At 45.2% G+C, this 26,826-nt stretch overlaps 1 long non-coding RNA gene across 1 annotated transcript; it reads right to left on the bottom strand.

Annotated features, from left to right (window-relative positions):
* Positions 1-15,389: 15,389 nt before the first annotated feature.
* On the bottom strand, positions 15,390-15,979 carry LOC146892141 (uncharacterized). Its single transcript, XR_015005263.2, has 3 exons — positions 15,943-15,979; positions 15,725-15,859; positions 15,390-15,578 (listed from the first exon to the last, which is right to left on the bottom strand). It is a non-coding gene; the product is annotated as an uncharacterized LOC146892141 (long non-coding RNA).
* Between the last annotated feature and the right edge of the window lie 10,847 nt (positions 15,980-26,826).

Raw genomic sequence — 26,826 nt, 5'->3', positions numbered from 1 at the left:
TTTAATTTGGATGTTGCCTCCTGCTCTGTCTGGCCATGCCTTTAGTCAAAATACACTGCAGAGGAGGCTCTGAAGATGAACCCAGATATTCGGGCACACATAGAACTTCCAACAGCAGTATCTCAGGAGTCTCATGGGGGTGGGATATGGACGTCTCTAGGTCATTTAGTGTGGTGTCAGGGCCAGCCAGTACGTAAACACTCACCACTGATGCCGCCAGAGTTTGTGTTCAGGGTTCCGATGAAGGGACATTCCAGCATCAGGTATACTAGCAATTGGAACAGCTGCCATCTTTGAGCTAAAGGTCTGGAATTTCTGTTTGAGCAAATGAAAGTCACATGTGTTTCAAACAGGGCGTTTTATACGCTGAAGTTGAGTGTTCTTGAGAAACAGAGTTTGTATTGGTGGGTCACTGAGGGTTTCCAGAACAATCAGAGTATTTCATGGGATACACTACATCATCAGAACCCACAAAATACACAGTACCCTTGAGTGATCCTGGTGTGATCTGGGACCTTGAGGGTAGTGATAACACGCCACTGTGGGTTTCTCTATGGTAACAAATGTCCTGCTCTGGAGTGGGATGATGATGGTGGTGGTGAGGCGCTGTGTGTGTCGGGGCAAGAATACTCTGTATTACACTCCACTGTTACACTGCTCTAACAATGAAGCCTATTAACAGAATCGCACTTACCCTTAAAGAATGGAAAAAATTGTTTTACAAACAAATTTCTCCCAACCTGTGTGTCACATCTGACCATCATATTTGGGAAATTATTGGAAGAATTTGCATATTGGTTTGACATTGTAACTGGCCTGGCAAAAATGAAGATAAGCTAAAGAAACATTTGTCTCTAAGGTTGATTATCAGACTATTGAAACAATGTATCCCAAAGAAGTGGAACTTTCTCCTGGAGTCTCATGCAGGGAGGAGGAAAAAGGCACCAGTCAGACAGGGAAATTGTGTCCCAGAAAGATTTCAGACCTAACAATTGTCAGAACACCTTGCAGACCGAAGCCCTGATGGGTTCATCATGCAGACACTGATGGGACAGTGGTGGGCGGGACCACACCTTCCTTGACTGGCACCGCTTGGATGTGCACATCCTTGGATCTCTATTTAAATGTTGGTCTCACTTCTGGATCTCAAAGATGGATTTGAGGGATTTGCTGGATCTTTGTCCTTTGTCCCTCTTCCCACTGTGGTTACGCCGAATAAATCTCTGTTTTTGGCTTTCCACTTTTAATTTGGCTCTTTGTATTGGCTCGCTGAGAATGACTGGCCAGACCTGACTAGGCTGGGACTCCCACATCCGATAACATTACTTTTGAAAACGCAGCTGACCAGACAGCAGCAGGAGCAATGGCTGAGTGGTTCTTGGAGCTGTACAAGTGGCCAGAGAGAGACACTGAGAAAATTAAAAGAACGAAAACAACCAAACACGCAACCCTCCCTCAACTTTGCAATCATAAATACAATAAAATCTGGTCAGTTATTCCCGATTCAAGACATTGCTCATCTGGTAGGAAAATACACGGATACAGGACAAGTCAAACAAACACCAAACCTAACAAGGGCCTTGTTTGACTTAATTTCCGTGAGGTCTGAGATTTCCCACATCACCTGATTGTTCCTGGGTGACCTGTGGGGTTTGGAATCAGGATGTAAGTTGCTGACTGGGCAGCCCCACACAGACACCTCAGCCCTGCACTCTGCAGTTGGAAAGGTCTCTTGGACCCATCTGGTCCCTCTGCAAACAGTTCCTGATTGTTTGCTTTTCTAGTGACCTTCTGTTTATTCAAGCCTTTTCTCTTCCTTCTGAGAGAGAAGGCTTAACCTTTTCTTTTCTTTCCTTTTCTTTTTGTTATGGTCTGTGTTTCTTTATTACCATTGCAGCTGAGAAGAATAAAAACTCTGAAGACAAAATAAAAGAAAGCAGAGCCCAGGAGAAAGCCCGGGGAGGAGGCGACATTTGCCTATTGGTGTGTCTGGGTGCGGCTGGCAGCGCACACATTCCTGGGCAGCTGTGGTACTTGAAAACACAGGCTGTCATTTCCCCTGCATGGAGGCATAAACCTCCCAGCAATGTGTGTGGCCTCTGTGAAGACACAGTGTCTGTCCCATTCAGGAACAGCCCTCACTCCACTGGGCCCCATGGCAGGCAGGATGTTTGCTGTTTAAATAAATAAACTGATCAGAGGCTTACTGGCTGTGAAGGCTCCCTGCCCTCCCTCCCACAAGGCAGGTCCCGAAGCAGAGACAAGGCCCACCAACAGAAAGGAGCCACCAATGCCACCCACTGTGACTCACCCTTCTCCTGGTCCCTGACCAAATGGTGCCAGGCAGCCAGCCGTTGTGGTCAGCGCTTGGCTATTGGAGGCAGCTGAGTGTGTCACTGAATCCACTGTGGCCAGGCCTTCCTAGAAATGCCAGGAACAGAGGGGAGAGGGAGGCCCCTTCAAGGCCCCATTGTCTCCTTCTTTTGCCTAGGTGCTTTGTCTCCTTGCGCCCCTTTTCAGAGAGGAAGTTGAGTAGCGTGTCTTGGTCTTTCACTGGCTTCCCTTTCTGCCTACCTATTGATTAAAATCTTCTAGGAATCTCAGTCTTTGGGATGCAAGCTCTAGCCCCAAAGGAAACCTTGTCAAAAATACAAATTCTGCCAGGAATCAGCTCATGGACAGGCTCAACTGTTCATACCTGTCTTTCGGGAGTCTCCACACACAATGTTGAGCAGCTAGACCACACTCGAGAGTCGGATTCTGTGGGTTCTATGTACCAGGGGCTCCCCAGAAGTCCTGTCTGTCCAGGTGCTCAATAACTTCTTATAGATGAACAGAAGGCAAAGGTGGGGGGAGCCAACATGTTTGATTGGCATGCTCCACTTACCCTTTGCTAAAGTTTTCTCTATCCTGCCCCAGGCAGCCCTTCAGGGTTGTTGCTGGAACAGCAGTGGGTCTTGGCTACCGATAGATGAGTAAGTGTCCCCTGCTGTGATAGTTCTAAAGAGACAAATATTAAAAAGTAGGAAAATATGGCATCTTAGCTCCACATAACTGAGATAATTAGAACCAGAAGTTGTGTTTTCAGGTTGGGTCAGTGTGGATACTGGAAGCTGGCAAGGGCTAAGAAGAAGCAGGAGCTGAGTGTGGTGGCACACACCTCTAATTCCGGCACTCAGGAGGCAGAGGCAGGAGGATCTCTGTGAGTTCCAGGACAAACAGCCAGGACTATTACACAGAGAAGCCATGTCTTGAAAACCAAAAAAGAAGAAAAAAAAAAAGAATGGATTACTGGTCAACCCATCAGGATGGGGGCTTTTACATGATTGCTTCATGGAGTTTGTGAGCTTTGGCCCTTGTGACAGAGTCTGGGTCAGGAAGCTGTTCATGGAGCACCTACCCACTGTCCTGGGGGTGGGGGTCTTGCAGAGGAAATGAATAAATACAGTCATTTCCCATGACAGACTAAGATCCTTGTGTTCTGTTTAACAAAGGAAAAGTGATGTCTGTTGGGGGCAGGGGGTGCCTCTGACTATTCTGGGGACAGGAATGGAGGGACAGGGAAGGAAAGACATTGAAATGGCTCAGAGCTAGGCCAGCAGTTGGGGACAGAGACTATAGGGAAGGGAAGGAGACTTCTCTAATACAAAGTCAGAACCAGGTGTACTTCAGAGCACTGAGAACAAATATTTAAGTTCAGCTTGTATCTCTTCAAGGCTGCCAATGAAAATGGTTAAAGTTGGCTCAGGAATATCCGTCAGCCCTTTTTTGGGATGAATAAATCACCTGTAATAACCTGACAGTGGAAACTGGCCTGGGATGGGAAAAAGAGCTCCCCACACATAGACAGCAGCAGAATTGTGGTCCGGCAGCGTGATCTCAGTTTGGCTTTCCTGGAGACTCAGTCATTAACAGCTTGACTCCTCGCGTGGTGCTAGTGAAAGGCGGTAGACATTTTAGAGGGGGCCTCGCAGGAGAAAGTTAGGTCATGGGGGGCAAGCCCTCAAGCCCTTAAAGTGGATAATGGGACTCTGGATCCTTCTCCTTTTTGTTTTTGTTATGAGGTTGGCGGTTTTGCTCTACAACACACATAACATAACATAAGGTAACACACATAACGGTGTGGTACCTTAACGGGGCGAAAAGCTGTGGGAACAACTAATCAGGAAGTGGAACTCTCAAAATTGTGAGCCGAAATGAACCTTTCTGTATACTAACTTAATTACCTCAGGCACCCATATCAACAGTAGAAGACAACATCTCAACTAGCTAGAAATCTCGGAGGTACATAATTAAAAAAAAAAAACCTTATCTTTATACATTATACATACCAATCCCAGTTCCCACTCCCTCCCCTCCTCCCATTCCATCCATCTTACCCTCCACCCCACCCCCATCCACTCCTCAGAGAAGGTAAGGCGCATTGCTTTGGGGAAAGTCCAAGGCCCTCCCTACTATATCTCGGCTGAGTAAGGTATCCATCCAAAGAGAATGAGTTCCCAAAAAGCTGGGATAAATCCTGGTGCCACTGCCAGTGTCCCCTCAGTCTGCCCCAGTCATGCAACTGTCACCCACATTCAGAGGGTCTAGTTTGGTCCTATGCTGGTTCCTTTCCTGTCTGGTTGGAGTTGGTGAAGTATTTTTTAATTAAATAATAATTATTTTATTTTACATGAACAGGCGTTTTGCTTGTACATCTGTGCACTATTTGCCTGCCTGATGCCCGAGGGGATGAAAAGAAGGCATCATATCCTTTGGAATTGGAGTTAAAGATGGTTGTGAGCTACCATGTGGGTGCTGGAAATTGAACCCAAGTTCTCTAGAAGAATATCCAGTGCTCTTAAATGCTGAGCCATCTCTCTAGCCCTAGGGTATTTGTTTTTAAATATGTAGGATTTCACAATCTGAAGACCATGATGAGCTATTTTGGTTGTACAAGATGAAGTTGATGCTTTGGGGACAAGGCTCATGGCTACCAAACACTAGGTAAGCTTCAATGTGACCAATGGTTCTCAAGCGGGAATCGTCTGCTTTTGAGAAGACATCCCGCCATGTCTGGGAACATCCCTGAGTGTAACATAGGAGCTAGCCATGGGAGTTCCTTAAAGGTCATAATATCTGTAGGCTAACCCCATGACAACTTTGATCTGCCTAAGATAGCAGTGGTGTCATCTTGTCCCCTCGGAGCAGCCCTGGACTGAAATATACAGAAACATCTTGTGTAAACCATAGTGTCAGGAGCAGGGGGTCTGCAAAAAATCCCTCTGTGAAGAGAGACTTATAGGTACAAATCATACTGTCCATGTGGGGTGTTCTGACCTGTGTCCCACGCTGCAAATTTAGCACCAGGGCAGAGCTAAATCAAGGAATATTTTCATACCCGTGTGATTTTGAGACTGTCTCTCCCAGCCAGATCCTCTGAAGTGAGAAGTGAGAATCTCTACTTTTACTTAAATGACCTGGAAAAATTCAAACAAGGGGGCACGCTTCCGGCCCTGGGCTGAACATGGCTGGACTCAGGTTGAAGAGCTCAAACAACTCTCCGGGATGGGCCTTCCCTCTGACACAGAGTCAAATTCAAACAGAGCTCTGAAAGTTCTTTGAGGGGAAGCATGATCCAGTGAGAGTTGGGGAGAGCATGGCTGCCCTTCACACCGACTGAGTCCAGAGCTGAACTGAGTTTGTGGGAGAGGATCATGGATGAATAGATGGGGGGGATGGGCTAGGTACAGAGACACCCCTTCCCCCCATCAGAAGCAGGAGGACAGAACAAGGCCTTCTCTGAGGGACACTCCTTTTCCATCTAATTCTGGCCAGTGTCTGTCTGACCATTCATATTACTTTAACAGAAATCCTTAGGTTGAGAGGTTTATGAACAAGAGAAGCATCTGATGGGCTGACGGGGTGGAGTCCCTGTGAAAGACTGCCTTTTGGCGGCCTCCTAAATTCTTATGTTGAACCCTAATCCCAATCAGTTGATATTTCGAGGCGAGGTCCTTAGGATATAATTAAGCCACAAGTGTGGGGTCCATGTGAATAGTACTAGTGTCCTCACAGGATATACAGAGAGGCCACAGAACTAGGTGGCTTTTCCTGTGATGCAAGAAACAAGACAGATGTCTGCAACCTCAAAGGTTGGTCCTTCTCAGAACCAAGCAAGACTGGTGGTCCGGTCTTAAGCTTCTGATCTCCAGAAAAGTGAAGAATGAATTCTGCTTGTTTGCAACAGTGATCGTTTGAATGAGAAATGTCCCAATGTCCCGTAAGCTCATCTATTGAACAGCTGACCCCCCGCCACTTGGTCTGAGGAGTTTGTGGAAGCTTTAGGAATTGAAACCTTTGTTGGAGGAAGTGTGTCACTCTAGGTGACCCCACTTGCAGGTCACCCCTTAACTTTCTGTTCCGGTAGTCTGTTCTATGCCTTCTTCACTGCCACAGACTCTCCCTCTGGAGCTATATGCTCCCAAATAGACTCTTTCCCTCACGAGTTGCTTTTGGTTTTGGTGTTTTATCACAGCAGCAGAAAGTAACTGATGCAGCAACCCACAAGATTTATGGTCCTTGGATAGCAGCCCCAGTTGACTCTGCATTCCCTCATCACTTTGGGTTTTTTTCTAAACATCTTAGGGGCCTGGCTTGGGGACAAAGGGAGGCTGAGTTCCTTGGGTTTCCACCATCCGACTACCTGAGCTATGGGCTGCCTAGCTCTGAGCTTGTTCTGGTCCCTTCCTGTGTCCTGAAAGAGCTACCCTGTAGGTACACAAGTTCCCCACTTTTCCCGAGACGCCATGCAGGGCTGTTCTGCTTCCTGGTTCCACTGCATCAGCTTAAGGGTATGGCGTAGAACTGCCCTCTCCTGTTATGTCACCTACAGCCAAAGGGTGTAGCTCAGAGAGAACTCTTCTGTCATGGTAATTCCACCTGCAAGCAAGGTTCTCGCCCGCAGGCAAGGTTCCTGGGTCAGCTTTTCTCTGAGCCTGAGCACGCCCACCTGGCTTCTTCTTTTCTCTGTTCAGCTGCTCTCCGACCTTGGGTGCGGCCCCCTGACTTTTCTCTTTCCTTGATCCTGATGGGGGGCTGGTGTCTTTCTGCCCCACAGTATATATACCCGACTTATGCTTAATAAAGCTGCCATTTGCCACTTGCTCCTTGGCAGATGAGCCCGGTCTCTTTGTGTGTGTGTCATGTGTTCAAACCCTTAGGACAGCCGTCCGTTCTTGTGGGCTCGAGTCAGGAAAAGCGCGCGCCTGTTTCGAGGTTCGGGTGTCCACAGAAAAGTGCGGAAGCTTACACTACCCTATGGCACCTCAACACTGTGTCAGGAGGCTGAGCTGTTCCATTGGCTTCACGATGCTCCTCCTGCCTATTTCCTATACCAGGAACTTTCTTTCCCTAAACACTGTATCAGACAGGGGGAGAGAGAGGGAGAGAGAGCGAAGGAGAGAGAGAGAGAGAGAGAGAGACAGAGAGAGAGAGAGAGAGAGAGAGAGAGAGAGAGAGAGAGAGAGAGAGCGCACCTCTGACCACGCAGGTCAGTTCAGCCCTCTCCCAGCTCATAGCACTCACCACCACCTGGAATGACAGAATATGTCTGTATATTCCTTCCCTCCTTTCCGAATCTCTCTGGACTTAGGCTTAGTATGCAAAAACCATGTGTCTTGGACATACTCCAGACCTTCAGCATTGGTTCCTTCCCCAGTGCCCTGAGATGGAGGCTCACCTTCAGAGGGTTCACCTGCTTGGCCTATACCCTTGACAGGGCTCTTTATAGTAGTCCAAATGTGCATTCTTGAGAGATTTTTTTTTGATTCTATTTGAGTAGTTTGCTGAATAGAATAACATCACCTGCTGTGGTGGTTTGAATAAGAAATGCCTTCCATAGGCTCATGCATTTGAACACTTGGTCCCTATTGGTGATGGTTTTGGGGGGAAGTTAGGGAGCATTTAGGAGGTGGAGCCTTGATGGACAGCACTGGGGTGGGCTTTGAGGCTTTAAGACTGGCCCTGCTTCTCGTTCCCTCTCTTTCTCTGTTTATGGTTGAAGATGTAACCTCTCAGCTTTCGACCTTTGCTGCTGTGCCTCCCTGCCAGGATGCACTCAACTCCCTGGAACTATAAGCCAAAGCAAACTGTTTCATAAGTTACCTTTGGTCATGACGTTTGGTCCTAGCAACAAAGAGTAACAAACACACCTGCCAGTACAAAAAGACGGGCAACGTGAGCAGGGGAAGTGGCCTCATAGAGAGAGAAGATAACCACCACAGGCTTTTCTTTAAAAAAAAAAATAAATCAAGTAATTTAGTTCTACAAACTTGGATAAGCTGTGAAAATAAGGTTTAGTTCCCAGAGGAAGAAAAGCACTTTGGTGTCTGGTGTTATCAGAGTATCCAAGCTCACATAGCCTTCACAATGAGCATGGTTTTGATACTGTTTAAACTTTAGAGCTAGTGTATACAGTGGCCTCAGAAGGCTAATACATTATGTGCTTCTGCGTTTATGTTGCTTAATCAGATGAGGTCTTGCCTGAAAAACCACATATGTGATTTCTATCAAGAACTAAAAGAGAAGTTGCCTTGTTACTGAGACAGCAATGGTTCACTAAAGCCTGCATGACTTTGCCATTTGCCACAAATCTGTGAGGAAAAGCACACACACAGAGACACAGACACAGACACAGACACAGACACAGACACAGACACAGACACAGACACAGACACACACACACACACACACACTCACCTACTTACTACAATTGCTTGGAAGACTCTTGAGGAAGATGTACTGAGTTGGTTTGCCTCATGAAGGCCAGGAAGCAAGAGGGCCGGACAGGAACATCTTGCCAGCTACCCCTTTCTCCAGCTAGACCCTCTTTTCAATAAAACATCATACAATGAATTTATCAATGGTTTAATCTACTGATTATTTCAGAACCCTTGGGATCCAGCCACTTCCTAATGCCTATCATCTGGCACCTATACCCTCAACATGTGAGCCTTTGGAAAACAATTTAAATTTGAACCAAGACTATGTGTTAAGTTAGAAGATAAAAGTTCTCAGCTGAGTAATAGTGTAGCTACGTAACAGATGCAGTAGTCAGCTTAGTGGGATCCAGAAACAAATCTAGTGTAGCTACATAACAGATGCAGTAGTCAGCTTAGGGGGATCCAGAAACAAATCTCTGGGCAGGTTTGTGAAGGAGTTTCCAGATTGGGTTAATTAAGGTGGGAAAGACAGCCCTGTAATAACTTGTCACCTTGATAAACTGAAACCTCAGCTAAGAAACTGCCTACAACAGATTGAGCTGCAGGTGAGCCTATGGGGCATTTTCTTTTTTTTTAAATATTTATTTATTATGTATACAATATTCTGTCTGTGTGTATGTCTGAAGGCCAGAAGAGGGCACCAGACCTCATTACAGATGGTTGTGAGCCACCATGTGGTTGCCGGGAATTGAACTCAGGACCTTTGGAAGAGCAGGCAATGCTCTTAACCACTGAGCCATCTCTCCAGCCCCTATGGGGCATTTTCTTTATTAATGTTTGACATGGAAGGGCTCAGACAAAGAGACAGACAGGCAGGCAGGCAGGCAGGCATACATACATACATGCACACGCACATTCTCTCTCTCTCTCTCTCTCTCTCTCTCTCTCTCTCTCTCTCTCACACACACACACACACACACACACACACACACACACACATTAGACTTGGCCATAAGTGCCTTTACCTGCTAAACCACCTCATTGACTCCTGTCAGTTACTTAAAATTTTAAAAATTTTAGCCGGGTGGTGGTGGTGCATACCTTTAATCTCAGCACTCAGGAGGCAGAGACAGGCAGAGTTCAAGGCCAGCCTGATCTACAGAGTGAGTTCCAGGACAGGTTCCATAGCTACTGAGAAACCCTGTCTCAAAAAAATGTCAAAAAAACCCCAACCAACCAACCAACCAAACAAACAAACAAAAAAACCTAACCCCACCAAAAATTCCACAAAATCCAAAAAAAAAAAACCTTTAAAAATTTTTTATTTTATCTTTTGTTTGTGTGACTATGTTCATACATGTGTGTGTGTGAGGTCAGGACTATGTTGGGTGTCTTTCTTTTTTAATTGATTTTTATTGAGCTATACATTTTTCTCTGCTCCCCTCCCTTCCTTTCTCCTCCCCTTCAACCCTCTTCCATGGTCCCCATGCTTCCAATTTACTCAGGAGATCTTGTCTTTTTCTACTTCCCATGTAGATTAGATCCATCTATGTCTCTCTTAGAGTCCTCATTATTGTCTAGGTTCTCTGGGATTGTGATTTGTAGGCTGGTTTTCTTTGCTTTATGTTTAAAAACCACTTATGAGTGAGTACATATGATAATTGTTTTTCTGGGTCTGGGTTACCTTACTCAATATGATGTTTTCTAGCTCAATACATTTGCCTGCAAATTTTAAGATGTCATTATTTTTTTCTGCTGTGTAGTACTCCATTGTGTAAATGTACCACACTTTTCTTATACCGCCTTAAGTCGAGGGACATTTAGGTTGTTTTCAGGTTCTGACTTGGGTGTCTTTCTCATAGTCCCGTCTTATGTTCTGAGACAGGGTCTCTATTTGATTGGCTAAATGTGATACTCAGGGAGCTCCTGGATGCCCTGACTCTGTCTCTCTGCCCTACTTACTAAACTGTGGAATAGTGTAAGAGAACAGACAAATACATTTGGTCGTATTTATTTCTAGTGTTCTTTCGTGTTCACGAAGAACAGATTATCTTAAACATTAGAACTAAAAAATGCCACAATGAGCAAGAACTGGTTTCCAGGGTAATACGGGACCACTGGGTCCACGCATCTTCGCTCTTCTTGCATATGGGTCAAACCCAGTACGTTTTTGTCTGTGGGAAGGTGAGAGGGCCACAGAACAGGCAGAGGAACTAGCAAAAACCTTCACAGAGATGGGGTGAATTTTCTCATCAGTATCTTCCAGCAAAGCGGGGCCTCCTTAGCAAGCAGCCAAGGGGCTGATCGCACAGTCGAGCAGCAGAAGGAGCCAATCAGAAGGCGGCTTTAGCAACCTTTGAACTCGCATTAACCACTGTTTGAGTCTGTTGGAACATTTTGTAAAGTTCCACGACAAAGCCAGTCCAGAGCGTCTCCTATGCCATGCAGTTTATCTTCGGATGAACAGGAGTGACGAGAAAGACCTCCTCCCCTGGGGGTCTGGACAGCAGCTCTCTGCCGTAATCGCTTGCTTAATAGAGAGCTGAAGAGTGAGAACAAACTGGGAGCCCGTGATTCCTAAATCACTTTGCCTTCACCACGCTGACCCGTTGCTGGAGACAACTGCGCTACACTTTTTTTGATGCACTTTTAATTTCACAAATATTTCGTCAATCTGATTTAGACTTCTGGAAAGAACTGCAGTCTCTTGGCAATGAAATAAAGACAAAGAACCCTTGGCTTCATCCATCTAACTGTGCTGTCAAAAGTGGTGGAAAAAAAATCACAAAAGTAGCACATTTAATAACTCCATTAGGCTTCTTCCACGCACACAATACAATACAAACAGAAAATTTTCCAACAGCCTGTTTTTTTTTTTCTTCTTTTTTTCTGAAAGGGTCTTTTTGTACCTGTCACTCAGATAAATAAAAGAACTTCTTTGATCCACTGAAATAGTTTTTAGTAAATGATTTTGGAAATTTATTGCTTCACCTTTACTTTCTGTAGACTCAACCTCTGGACATGGCTCCTGTTGATCAAACATGTTCATTGGATGATCACACACCCAAGAGCAAATAGACAGTACCAACTTGATTTGATAGCTAGAAAGAGAAACTGAGGACACAAAGTCGGGTGGGTATGGAATAGGGGGATGGATCCGGCAGGACTTGGAAGGATACGAATATGATCGAAATATAGTGTATGAAATTCTAAAATAATTCATTAAAATATTTTAAAACCTGGATCAAACGTGTTTTTTTTTTCTTTCCTTCAGTTATATTGTTGTACCTTATTTGGGATTTACATTTCTGCTTATGAAATCTGGAGATGACACTGGGGTCTGGGAGGTGTCTCAGCAGTGAAGAGCACTGGCTCCTCCCGCCAGGGACTAAAGTCAGCACTCACAATATGTGGCTCACAACGCCCGTGATTCCAGCCCCAGGGAGACACAAAGTCCTCTGCTAGCCTCCACAGCACCTTCACTCGCGTGCACATGTATGCCGTCCCACACACGTCCTCTCACACACACATACGGGTAACTTAAAATAAAGGAAATTTGGAAGTGGCAAATTAAAGATGACATTCATCCTCACAGATGAGATTCCTAAATACAATGTTTTGTTAAAGGCCAATGTCCTGTGCATAATTAAGTAACCCAGAACACAGCTATGTACTGATTATCAAGTGTATAGCCAAAATAATCATTAAAGTTTGTGTTTGCTATTATCAATGCTTCTCTTCAAAAGTAATTGTGTTTACTTATAGTACTATTTGTTGATTGCTATTTTCATCTGTATAATTGACATTTCATTTAGAGACATTTTGCTAAAGGAAATAACATCCTCGAGTTACTTAGTTAAAAGCTTGCCTTGATATTAGTACTAATAACGTCAGTTTTCCTGTTTGATGACTTTAGCTAGTTATCTTAGCTATTTCTACTTGTTGCTTTTGCTTGAAATAGCTGCAATTTATTTATACATGAACTGGCTGGTAGAATTCAACATCATACTGGGTATTTTAGTCTGTGCAGATGAGAGTGGCTCTTTGGTCACCTTCAGTGATGTCACTGTGGTGTAGGGGCAACCATATGCAGACAGGGCATACAAGATGTTCTGCCTCAGCAACTGTTTGTATGAAAGTGGACTTGAGCTGCAACTGGACATGGACCACGTCTGTTGATCCATTAATAGGAAAAGACAGTACCACAAACACATGAAACTTCCTCAGTTAATAGCTAATTTAAGAGCAATTTGGATCAGACCTTTGGAACATTTGGGTTTTGAGCCTGTAGAATGAGAAGGTTTTGAAAGCAAGATGGAAACCCTAAGAGTTTCATGGGAAAGTCTCATAATTTGACTACGTAAACAATCAAGGGCTGGAGAGACGGTTCAGAGGTTCAGAGCACTTACTGCTCTTACAGAGGACTAGGCTAGGTTCCTAGTATTCACAGGGTGACTCATACCTTGCCATAATGCCAGTTCCAGGGGATCTGCTGCCCTCTGGTCTCCTTGGGATCCTGAACAAACATGCTGCACATATACTCATGTGCATACACATGACGTTTGCTTGTTTTGTCTTTTGTTTTTTAAAGACAGGGTTTCTCTGTTTACTCCTAACTGTCCTGGAACTCACTGTGTAGACCAGGCTGGCCTCGAACTCAGAGATCACCTGCCTCTGCCTCCCAAGTGCTGGGATTAAAGACGTGCACTATTGTGCCCAGCCATATAAATTTTTTTTTAATCTAAAAAAGAAAATTAGGCATTTTTACATGGAAAAAGATAGTACCCAAACATTAGCAAAATGATAAAACCAGAGAAAAATATCACTGGAATTGAGAAATTCTTCCAAATTATTGAGCAAAAATATAAGAAAGTGGATGATTCCCAGAAGTCAAAACAAAAATGAACATCAAACATTTGAACATATGCTCTCTGTGACCAGCAGTTGGTAAGATGCCAAATATAAAATAAAGACGTGATAGCTTGCTTATTAGGTTGGGATATAAGTAAATTGATAGTATTTAATTCCAATGAAGTGACTTGCTAGTGAGAGTCTGAACTGGCACACAACTGAAGGAAAGAATCTGGTGCTGCCTATATATTTTTCTTTTTTTAAAAAAGAGCAAATTTGAAATGATGAATTGTAAAAATTATTTTAAGATGTTTTACATTTTGTTTATGCTGTGGAATATTTGTTTAATGATGCAGAGATGTGTTGCCTTTCTTTATGTTGCGTTTGTTTAACTCTGAAGCTGTGTTACTTTACCTGTCTAAAATCCCTAATAAGAGCTGAACGGCCAATAGCAAGGCAGGAGCAAGAATGGGCGGGGTTGGCAGGCAGAGGGAATAAATAGAAGGAGAAGAGCATAAGTGGGAGGTCAAGGAACAAGAAAAAGAGGAAAGGAGGACTCCGGTCGCCAGGCACCCGGCTGCACTGTCAGCCATGGAGTAAGAGTGAAAACAAGATTGCAGAAGAAAGAGAAAGATAAAAGCTCCGAGGCAAAAGACAAATGGGATAATTTAAAGTTAAGAAAAACTGGCTAGAAACAAGCCACACAAAGGCTTGTTTATAATTTATAACTAATAATAAATTAAGAACATTTACAATTAAGAATAAGCCTCTGTGTGTGATTTATTTGGGAGCTGGGTGGCAGGGCCCCAAAGAACAGAAAGCCAAAAGAGTAAAAAAACAGCCAACAACAATGAATTCCCTATACATTAGAGGGACAAGACACTTTGTATCAAAACTTGAGGTACAGGCCAAGCTGTATTCTTAGGAAACTTACAGTTTTAAGAATGTTTTCATCTTAAGCCAGGTTTCGTGGCACATACCTTGATTCCCAGCGCTTGGGAGGCAGAGGCAGGGGGATTTCTGTGATTTAAGGGCTAATCTGATCTACACAGTGAAGTACAGGACAGCCAGGACTACATAGTGGGACCTTGTCTCAAACAAACAAATAAATAATAAGAAAGCTTGTGTCTTCTGTGTGAACCTCACCATTGCTGCTCGCTTGTATGTCCCTGCGCCTTGTCAGTCAGCACAATTCTCAGAAGCTTCTTTTTGCCGCAGACAGCAGGTGAAGCTAAAATTAACCACAGAGAATCAGAGGTGAGAGGGGGCTGGAGACGAGATGGGAGAAATGGTTTCTTAAGGTCTCTTTTCTGTTGTTTTAACAATCCTTCAACATCGCTTGGCAGTTCATGGCGGTAAATGAGGTTAGCGTGTGCATTTCCACATCCTGGAAATGGCAGCCTTGCTGTGAATCCAGGCTGGGAGCTGCAAGAAATAAATGTGAGGATTCTGTCTTATGTCACGCCTGTCTCTTTAGAGATGAGCACACATCTGCTGCCCCTTCCACCTAGCGATTACCCCCAGCCTACGGGCTCCTATGAATCAGTTCTGCTAAGTCATCTCTCACAGCCAAATCAGCATGTGATGAGACCCAGATCAAACAATCCCTGTGCAAACTGGAAGCAGCCAAGTGAAAAGAATGAAATTTTATCTGAACGGGTGCCTCTGGATGTGGACAAAAGGTCTAGACGCTTGTTGCTCTCAGCATCTTTAGCAGGAAGGAGTTCCTTTCCCTGTCCACCTGCTTCTCAGACCTCCACCTCATCAAGGCTGCCCTGTGCCTCCACACTCAGAATTGGGATAAGGGAGTGCCAAGCTTTCTATAGTGTATTTTAATTTAATTTAATTCTTATGACATTATTTTACAGTAGTCTTTGACACGGTAGGGCTGCTGAGGGAAGGAGAATTAGACAAGGCATTGACGTAACCGCTCAGTGGTTCACTGTCTCTTCCACCTCTCAGATGGGCCCAGGAGTGGTTCAGTTTCTCCTATTCCTCTCCAGATCAGGCCTTCTCTTCCAAAGGCTGGATTAGCCCCATGCCAGTAAGAGACCAAAGAGAGTTCTGGTTAATACATACATACATATATATATATATATATATATATATATATATATATATATATATATATATATATAACTTTGCCCTGACTTTTTGGGGGGAATATTCACCCTGGGAACGTTAGAAAGCCAACTCCAGCATGTCACACAGGGCTCAGTTCTCTGCATGGCTTAACTCCCTTCCGGATGTGGTCCCCAGCAGGCTTGTGAGGCCTGGAGATTTAGATCCCATCAGAAATCCAAAACCTGTAAACACAGGGACAGCAGTCAGTGGAAGGATGTAAGAAACTCAAAAATGAACAACGAATGCAGGGAGAGAAAGGCCAGACCTGCCGGACTGGGGCTTTTCCCGACTGTGGAGAGGGGTTCAATCCTGCTCTTAAACCATATGGCATCCTGAACATGAGCCGGGAACAGGCTGGGAGGTACTTGGCGGCTGACCATGGAAACATAAACGCAAGGCATTTTGTTTCCTTGCGTGTGCTTTTTTCCTTTTAAATATTTACTTTTTGCGTTTTGCCAGGACAGAGTTTCCATCCCATATGCAGAACAGGCTGTTTTTGCAAATGGGGGGTGGGGTGGGGGTGGGCAGGGGCTGGAAAGAGGCAGCTTGACTCCAAGGACTTGTAATAGGATTCTAGCTCATCCAAGGGCTGTTTCACCCCCCTTCCCAGGGCAGTGCTGAGCAGAGACCTGCTGCATGCCTGGCGTGTGGGTCTGGTGGGTTCTGGAATAAAGGGTGAGTGTTGTTGCTCTCCGCTCATGCTCTTGCCCCCTTCCCAGGAGCTCATGCCACACCCATGGAGCAACCAGGGAGAAAGCTGACAGGCTGGTAGAAAATGCATGGCATTCAGTGGGTAGTCCCCTACCCTTTCAAGTCCCCACTAGGACTGAGGTCACAGGCGGTGAGCAAACCACACTGGAAGAGACAGAGTCTCTTTGGCTTGGAGGCTGCAGATGGGTCATTGTTCACAAAAATCTCCACTGAAGAGGCAGGTATGGGGAAAAAGGTGGCCAGGGGATTGGGTGGCAGATGAGGTAGAAGCTAAAGGAGAGAATAGAGTGCTGGCCAATTCCAAAATGAAATAGAAATGATGTACCATATAAAAATAAATAAGTTAGTCCTGGGCCATGAGCCATGTTTGAACCAAAATAATATAAGCAATCAAATGCTCCCTCTGGTTCTCTCAGGCTTCCAAACACATCACTTAACAGAAGATGGAAGTTCTGTCATGAAGAAGAACAGTGATTGCACAATGCTGACCACGTGGTTGGAAGGCAGGCTTAGAACTGGCAAAAACAGATGTTCTGAACTAAAAATATTCAATCCTGGCATTTCCCTCTCCATTTATTGTGAGGGGTCAGGGCTGGGAGAAGCATCCTAATATTCTCAGGTCATCTATGAGCCCTTCCATTTGTTCAACATGCAACTAAAAGAAAATTCGACTTTAGAGGGGGGTGCATGTGAACATTTAGACAGATATGTGGCCTCAATCTGAGGCTTACTCACTAGGTCTGAGTCAAAACCTAGATTATCCCTGACAAGTTTCTAGGAGATGCTGATGCTGCTCTGTGGACCACACCAGAGTCATGCTGTTCTCATGTGCCTACCTGGTGTTCTTGTTACATTACTTAGTTGGAGTGGCTAGGTTCTAGCATTTATTATTATTTTGTGTGTGTGTGTGCGTGCACATGCACATGTGTGAAGGTATGCACATATTAGTACATATGCATGTGGAGGCTAGAGATTAATACTGGGTATCTTTCCTTATTACTTTCTATGTGATGTTTTGGGTCAGGGTCTCTCACTAACCTTAGATCTCACTGTTTCAGATAGACTGTCTGGCTGCTGAGCTGCAGCAATCTGCTTGTCTCTATCTCCCTGGGATTATAGACACATGCTGCCCAGCGAGGCTTGTATGTGGGGTGCTGGGGATGCAAACTCAGGTCCTCATGTCTGTGCAACAGGTAGTTTATCTATTATTAGTTAGGGTTACTGTTGCTATGATGAAATACTATGACCAAAAGCAACTTGAGGAGGAAAGGATGTATTTTGCTCACAGTTCCATATAACAGTTCATCATCAAAAGCAGAATGAATGCCGGGAAGGAACCTGGAAGCAGGAGCTGATGCAGCAGCCATGGAGGAGTGTTGCTTACTGATTTTCTCATTGTGGCAGGCTCAGCCTGCTTTCTTACAGAGCCCAGGACCACCAACCCAGGCAGGATCCCACCCACAATGGGCTGGACCATCCCCCATGAATCACTAATTAAGCCTGCTCTACAGGCTTGTCTACAGCCCTGTCTTATGGAGGCATTTTCTTATTTGAGGCTTCCTCCTCTCTGATGACTCTAGTTTCTGTCAAGTTGACGTAAAGCTAGCCAGTAGACCTACTTAGCCATTCCCCCAGCTGCTAGCATAGCTGGATTCTGAGGTCCCAACCTCCAAATCACTGCCTTTCCTGCCAGTCATGGTATCACATCAGCTGAGGTCCGAATTGGCCTCAGAATCTCTCCCAACACCACCCTCTCCGCAGCTACCATCAGCAACTAGAGCCAGTACACAGTGAACCCTGTCATCTTTGAACTGGTAGAACTAAAACCCAGATTTTATCTTAGATGGGCTGTTAACTGGGCATGGAGAACTGTCTGTGGATTTTATCTGAGTTTCTTCCTGTCCTGAGAGGGCTGGATGAAGACAGCCGTTCTCGGTGGAACAATCCTTAGATGCATTATCTAATCTGTTTGGCTTGCTGTAACAAAATGCCAAGGGCTGGGCGGCTTAAACAAAAAATTCATTTCCCATAGTTCTAGAAATTGGGAGGTCCAAGGCCAAGGTCCTACTTTCTGGTGAGAGCCTTCTCCACGGCTTGGAGATGTCTGATTTCTCACTGTGCTGGCCTGGAAGTCCAAGTCCAACCTGACCACAGGTCTAGTTCCCCTTTTCTTCTTGGTGTGCAGGTGATCTACTTTTCACCATGTGTTGGCACGGTCTTCTATGGGTAGTGTGTATCTAGTATCTTTACATGGAAGGGCACTAATCCCATCATGGGGCCCCCTCCTTGTGATCTCATGTAACTATAATCCCTACCTTCAAATATTACCACGTAGGGGGTTAGGGCTTCAAAATGCAAAAGGGATAGGGAACAAGTTAGTGAATCACATGTAGCCTGTTGGCTTTTTATTTTTTATTTATTTATTTATTGTTTTTCAAAACAGGACTTCTCTGTGCAGCCCCAGCTGTCCCGCAACTTGCTCTGTAGACCAGGCTGGTCTCAAACTCAGAGATCTAGAGATCTGACTGCCTCTCCCTCCCAAGTACTGGGGTTAGTGGTGTGTACCACCACGCTAACTTTTTTGGCTTTTTGAAACACAGACTTCTAGGTTCTTCCTTCAGAGAGCCTGACTGATTCTGCAGAGGATCAAGGTGCTCTGTGTGTGTGTGTGTGTGTGTGTGTGTGTGTGTGTGTGTGTGTGTGTATACCTGATTGATTCTTAGATTCTTTGGGGTTGAAGACCTAAATTCATTGATGACTGAGCTCCCATTATTGGTCAGTGAGGGAGCTGTGTGGGTCTCCAGCCTGCAGGGTCACTGTCCTTCTCTGTGGAACCACTCAGCCCCTCTCTCTCTGTAACAACTTGTTCTGGACAAAGAGCCCCAGGGAGAGGCTTGGGATTTATTAGTATGCCCCAAACCTAGCACCAGCAGCCAGGCACGCAGTAGGCACATAATCAGTGTTTATTGAGGGTCTTGCCTGGGACCCGTCTTAATTTTCAAAAGTCTTTGAAAGATTCAAATAATCTTTAGGGAGCTCCCACAGGGGTGGTGTGACATGATTTAGGGAGAGCCGTCCAGCTGCTTCGTTTTCACCGACCAGCAGGCTTCAACAACAGTAGGGACATTTGCGTTCCCCCCAGCTCTCTGAGCAGCAGAAAGTAAAACAACTTGCACTGTGACCAGAAAATGAATATAAACAAGCACAAAGAGGGAAGAGCAGAGCTGGTCCTTTGAGCCCTCCAGCCAGCTGCTTCCTTTATCTTCCCGCTGACTGCGGGGCCAATGAATGGAGCCAGTCAGAAGTGGTGCTGAGGTCTTCAGGATCTTACAACCCAGAGGGAAGTGGGGCACCTTTCTCCCTTCTTCCAATCCCAGGAAGGGTCAGGAAGTCAGGAAAGGGAAGGTGGGGTAGGAGGGCTAAGTATGAGGCTGCGAAAGATGACACAGAAGAATTAGGAATGGCATGGAACAAGGCGGAAAATTCCTGGACAAGTCGTGAGATGTCGCCACGTACCTGTCCGAGCAGCTGAAACCATTGGTGACAGCGGCGAGCAGCCAGTCTCTTCTCACAGGTTCTAGGTGGTGTGAAGTGGCACAGGGCTTTCCAGGCTTGGAGACAATCCAGTTTATAATTTTTTTTATTACTTTACAGTTGCCCAAGATGGAGCCGTATTCAGTAGAACCATGCCTTGACTTTTTATTCTAATTCATTTTTTAAAAAGACAAGGTCTTATGTAGCTCAGGCTAACCTTGAGCTCGCTATTCAAGAATGTCATTAAACTTTGATCCCCCTGCCTTCACCTCTTGAGTGCTAGGGTTAGCATACCCAGTGTTATACAGTTCCTTGGACCAAACACAGAGCTTTTTGTGTACTAGGGAAGCACTCTACTAATATGAGTTACACCTCCAACCCTGACTCTATTTATTTATTTACTATATCATCTCGCTTTGTGGCCCTAGCTGGCCTTTAATTTGCTATGCAGAGCATACCAGAGTTGAATTTACAGAGATCTGCCTGGCTCTGCCTCTGAGTGCTGGGATTAAAGGCCAGTGTCATTAAGAACTACGCTTGGCCCAACCCTCAATTTTGACTTTTCCATAAGCTAGTAGCCCGTGAACCAGAAATCTGCAAGCTTCCAGCCAGCGACTGGAACACAGAGGGGGATACGTGCTGTGCTGTGCTGTGCTGTGCTGTGCTGTGCTGCTCTGATGCTCAGTCAGGTGACCATGCTTGGATTTTTGCAAGCTCTCAGTAGTGTATGCTGTTTCTCTGTTTTCTCACCAATGTTTGAGTTTGGGAGGAGATTATTGTTTCTTTGTCTTCCCATTTTCTTACCAGCTAACCTAAAGGGTGCCAAGTGGTTTCTCAAGACTCCTGTGGTTTCGACTTGTATTTCCATAAAAATGTTGTACCGAGCATCCTCTCTTGTGTTTGTCAGCCATTTGCCTGTTAACTTTGAAGGGATATCTATTCAATCCTTTATGTGTGAAAATTCCTCAAAAAGCTAAAGCCTAGAATTACCATATAGTCCAGGAATATATGAAGACTTTAATTCAGCCCCCGGAATCAACACTAAAAGGAAGGATATGGTGGCATACAGCTTGGAATCTCAGACCTGGGGAGGCAGAGACAATCCGATCCCTGGGCATCTGGACCAGTCAGCTTAGCCTAAAACCAATGAGATCTTGTCTCAAAGTGAGTTCCCAAGGAATCACACCTAAGGCTGTCCTCAGCTCCCCATATTCACATATACATATATGCAGATATACGTCACACATACACACCTCTACACGCACACACACACACATATACAAACACACTAAATTAATTATTTAATTGATGATAGATTAAAAATGACTTAATGAACAAAGTTTCTGAAAGATGGAGACACTAATTCATGTTCATGAGAACCTGAACTCTGAGACTGATGCACAGCAGAATGAAACTGGAGATTCACGCTTCATGAATTCGTATAAGAATGGAAATGTCCATCAATGGGCCATAACCAGAAGGAAAGCTAGTTCTTATGCACTACAATTTCTGCATCTTTTAAGGCAGCAAAATTACATCCAGGAAGTCAGACACTGATCTAAAAACATACAGATGTCTCAGGGCTGGGTTTAGAACCCACACCTGAGTTCCTACTTCTTTGTTCTCTTAATACACAGTTGTATTAAGTTGATGGATTTCATTGAGGGACATACTGTACTAGAAATGATAGGTGTCAGCTATGCCTTTCCACCTGAGGCCAAAACACACGAATTAATGGTAAAAATAACTCTGAACATTTAAAATAGCAGGTCTGTGGATGTAAATATTTTCCCGCAGGATGAGCAGAGATGTAGATGACTGTTTGTGGAATGGAATAAACAGAGACCACCCAAGGAGAGCAAGCAAAAGCTATTTATTCAAAGCTTGCTACAGTGGGGAGGAGGCCACCAGGGCTTGCATTTGGCAGCTACTCAAAGGCCAGCAGAGAAGGGGAGAAAGTTTACAGAGGAATCCGGGAAGGTTCCAGGTGCTCTCTGAGGGCACACTGCTGGGAAGGTGGCACACAGCTAAGAAGCTACACACGGCTTTCCCTAATAACTCCTAAACTGTAAGTGGGAATAAAACTGAGGAAACTTGTCAGTAATTCAAATCCAGCTGATTTGGAGCGGATGGGTCACAGGGGTTGTTGTCTGGAGCAGCTGCTGCAGACGGGTCTGATCTCCACACAAATCTGACTTGAAGAAGGCTGGCTGGCTTCCTGGGATGGCTTCTGTAGGCCACGGGATGGCATTCTGGGTCAGCTTCTGCAGACTGGATTCAGCCTTTGTGCTTATACCTAAAGAAACTGTGTCTAGTTTTCTCCATTTGTTCCTTACAAGTTCCAAGGCCCAGAGAGGAATGCAGCGTATGTCCAGGTCCCCATCACCTGAGACAGCGCCTCTGTCATGCACAGAGAGGAATGCAATCTGTGCCCAGGTCCCCATCACCTGAGACAGTGCCTCTGTCATGCACAGAGAGGAATGCAATCTGTGCCCAGGTCCCCATCTTCTGAGACACCGCCTCTGTCATGCACAGAGAGGAATGCAATGTATGTCCAGGTTCCCATCTTCTGAGACAGTGCCTCTGTCATGTACAGTGTCTTCATAGCCTTCTTTAAGCACCTACTCTTCTCTCAATTTCCAGTTTAAAAAGGTGTTCATGAAAGGCTTTTCTTCCAGTATCTTCCTCAATTTTTTTAAAGTGTTTGTATGTAGAGGTCTTTCATTTACTTGATTGGACTTACTCCCAAATATTTTATTTATTTTTTTGTGGCCATTGTGAATGACATTTCTCCCTGGTTTCTTTCTCATTATGTTTGACATTGGTATATAAAAAGGTTGTTGATGTTTGGGTGTTAATTGTGCCCTCCTGCTTAGCTGAAATTTGCTGATAGAGCCACCAGGATCTTACTACAGCGTGTGTCATCTGCAAACAGGGACATTTGACTTCTCCTCTGTTTGAGTCACTTCTGTCTGCTTCTCCCGTGTTACTGCTCTTGCTAAGACTTCTATCACTGTGGTGCACAGGAGTGGAGAGAGTGTTTACTCTTGTCCTGTTGCCGATCTTAGTGGGGAATGCTTTGACTTTTTCTCCGTTTGGCACATGTTGTCTGAGTTCGCTGTATATAACCTTCATTATGTCCAGGAGCGCTGCTTCTAACCCTTGCCTCCCAGCGACTTTTATCATGAAGAAGTGTGCCTGGTTTGGCCCTCTCAGCTGACCTTCGTTCCTCCACGAACCATGCCTTCCATGCTCCAGCTGGTGTTCCCACTTCCCCAGATTTGTCCTGAGTTCCCAGGTTGTCCCTATTCTAGTCTCCAAATCCTGCTCAGAGTTTCACGTTTCAATGCAGAACCTGTCTCTTGTAGGAGGCTTTTCCTCACAGCTCTGCATGTGAGGTCATAAGTCAATGTTGGGTATCTTCCTCAATTGATCACCTTAATTTCTGAGAAAGGGTCTCTCACTGAACCAGGAGCTCACCAGTTTGGATAAGATGGTTAGGCTGTCTCTATGAGAACAGGAGTCAGCCTGTACAGCCCCGCCTGTCTATCACGCAACACTTCGCGAGTCGGGCAAGGGGCTGGAGACTGAAACACACACACACACACACACACACACACACACACAGAGAGAGAGAGAGAGAGAGAGAGAGAGAGAGAGAGAGAGAGAGAGAGAGAGAGAGACGGGTCACCCTTGAAACAAGAATGCCCCTTTTATTGTGTTCCAGGGCAGCTTATATAGGGCTCTCCTTGACTAATGGCCACACCCTAGCTCTCGGGAATTTTCAGCTTCAAGCCCACCAGAACCCACACACCCCTGCCATCAGAAACCCATGAGGGTCTCGTACCCAAAGCAGCTGCAAGCACAGGAAAACAAGCTGTTTACTCCAGGAGGCAAGGAGTCACAGAAAATTCAGGGTCTGAGGGTCCGCAGTCCCCAATAGAGGTAAAAATTGGTCAGGGAGTTTTAGGGTAGAACATGGTTTTCTTGGCTGAAAACCAGAAATGTCTTTGGTTGTTCTGTCCTCAGCAAAGGCCAGAGATGCCAAAAGTATTTAAACAAAATGCCTTCAGTTCTGCTCTGGCCAGAGGCCAGGGATGCCAGGAGGAATCTTGATTTCCTCTTACGGATCTTCTAAATGAACACCTCTGCTTTGAATACATGAGGACAGAATTGGAACTGAGTAGAGACACCCAACAGCCCATGGTTGGGTCAAATGGACCAACCAGCTTACCATTTTCTGCCTGCCTTACCCCAGTTCCTGTCATCAGTCTTTTAAACAGTCCCAGATTGATAGCTGGATGGTCCCTAGTTGTAGAGGCACTGTGCGTTCTTCTCTTATGCTCTTGCCAGCCTTCCTGTGGTCCATGAGTTTCATTCTTTGAATTCATGAGACAAAAACCTGGAGGCCACCGACTCAATGAAGTTTTGTGTGACGGTGTGGGTCTAGCACCCTGACACATGCATGTGTATGAATGTATGTGTGTATGGGTGCTAGAGTTCAACCTTGGGGGTCTTTTCTAGGGCACAGTCCATCTTGATTTTTGAGACAGTCTCTCCCTTGATGCTCCAGCCTCTACTCCTTCAATGTTAGACTGCAGATGCATGCTGATATGTTGGGCTTTTTTACACAGGACTCTGGGGATCAGTTTTGGGTTCTCATGACGGCATGACAAGCACCTATGAAACGAACCATCTCCCCAGACCTGAGATATCCAATTTTTCAGGAGGAAAGAACGCTACAAGCTTGGGACTTATTTTTCCAAGTTTGTTTGGCCTCTTAGACCCAATGCACCAGGGCAAAAAGGGTTTGGGGAACAGTCTCAAGGACTGAAACAACAAACCCCTTCCCCACAGGGCAGAGAACGATTTCCTAGGTTTAGAGGGTTTATAGCCCTGCTATTTTTCCTTCCTTTCTTCTCCTTACCCAGCTTCCTCCTTATGCAATAAAGGAGGTCAGCTTAACTGCAAGGCCCTCTTTCTGATGCAAGTCCATCTCTAGGAAAGGGACCCTGCTCCGAGAGACACATAAAACTAAGCAGTAAACCGTAAAACCCGAATACAACACATGCCACCCACAGTCACCTCTGGCTGGCAGGACACTTTTCAGGCTGGTCCATCTGCACTGTGATAAGAGCAAAGTGATGTCAGCCTAATTAGCCAGGCTAATGTCTGGCTTCCTGGAGAGAGCTTTTGTGAAATAATTGGCTGCCTTGGGGTTAAAATGCAGTAATTACAGGTTATTTTTTTTTTAAGCTGAATGATATAAACAGCTATTGAATTCTTCAAGCTCCTGGGCCAATCATGGGACAGACTTCTCTTTGTGTCCCGGAACTGCAGTGGGTATTTTGACAGGTGATTTCAATATCGTGCAGCTATTTATTTATTCTGGTTTGAGAACAAAAACACAAACATCTTGGGCTACGATTTTACACATTCTCCAACAGAGTGAGTGCCAGAGAGAAGAGATGGCTTCAGACAACAAGGAGGTCAGCGGATATTCTGGGCTAAGACAGAAATTCCATCAAGTTTTAAAACCAACAGAACTGAATGACCCGTGCAGTCCAGCTTCCCTTTTCTTGAGTTGTTTGTTTATTTTTGTTTTCCTGTAAAAATCAACAACCAATGAGTCCAGAAAAGCCCTGGGAAGAGCCTAACATTTGGAAACATCGTTCTGTTCTGGCTTGGAGGCAGTGTGGAGGTTGGTCGAGACGGTCAGCAGATTTCTTTCCACCCTGGTTGTGGTGAAAGTGGTTAATCAGGCAGAGGACAAAGCAGCTGGTGTGGGTACCTCAGGTAGAAAGCAGAGAATATTCTAAAACTGAAATAAGCTCTTAGTGCCTTCCTGTCACTCCCTTCCCGGAGCAGGCTGAATGGCCCTAGCACCTCCAAGGATGAGTACTGTTCCAGTCCAACACCACTAGCATCAGCTAGAAGTGTGGACAAGATTTGAGATATAGCTTCAGGTCCTGCTGCCACCTCTTAGTCAAGCCCAGTATTCAACTCAATCCCCAGGAGGTTTCTATGCATATTTTACCTGGGTTCAGCTACCCAATGTTGGGGTTTGCCCCAGATAGCAGTGGCTCATTTTGAGCAAAGACATGGAGAGGACCTCATTAGAAGGTCAAGAAGTCAAGGCAGTAAGTACCAGGGCAAGAAAAGCTGCAGTTCAGTATTTCCAGAGCTGGGATTTGTGGGTAACTACATCGAGACTTCAGTGGTTTACCCCTGGAAATCTGAACATACTTCTTCACCGAGTAGCTAAACAAGGAGATAGGCTCTCTGTGTCTCTCCATCCACACAGCCAGGCACTAAAGACAAACTAAGTGTGTGAATGAGACATGGGCGTTACTCCTCTTTCCCAAACAAGATTTTTTTTTTTCTTGGAAACACATATGAAATACATATATTTTCGGACCCACCAAACATATGAAACTCTGGTCTCTGTCTCAGTGTTTCTGCACACCTCAGTGACTTGGAGTACCTGTTCCCCAGGATTGGGTGGAGATCTAGGTAGAGAATAGGCCAGATTAATTTTACAGTCATCAAAAGCATCTCATGATGTTCTGCAGAGGTGGCCTACAGACACCCGGGTTTGTCTCTAGATGCTAGTAGGGGACTTACAGACTGTCTCAGGACAGTGATATGGCACATGGTATATTTAACCGTGTAGGGATGCCCACGGCACCTATGTCATTGTGTTGTATAGCTTGTATCAATTACTATACAAGTGAGCACTGATAAGGAACTCATCTATCCCTAAGGGAAAGGAAGGAAATAGGATTATAATCCAATATTTGCCCTATTTTGATAAGGGTCAACCAGGCTGTGGTTTGGAGAATGGGTGGTTTGGTAGGGGTCAGGAAGGGCCCTTTTGGGGCTGTTGCACCAAGAGCTGAGGATG

The sequence above is a fragment of the Myodes glareolus genome, chromosome 14, assembly GCF_982192425.1.
Source record: "Myodes glareolus chromosome 14, mMyoGla1.1, whole genome shotgun sequence".
Lineage (NCBI taxonomy): Eukaryota > Metazoa > Chordata > Mammalia > Rodentia > Cricetidae > Myodes > Myodes glareolus.
This window is presented reverse-complemented; position numbering and strand designations above follow the sequence as displayed.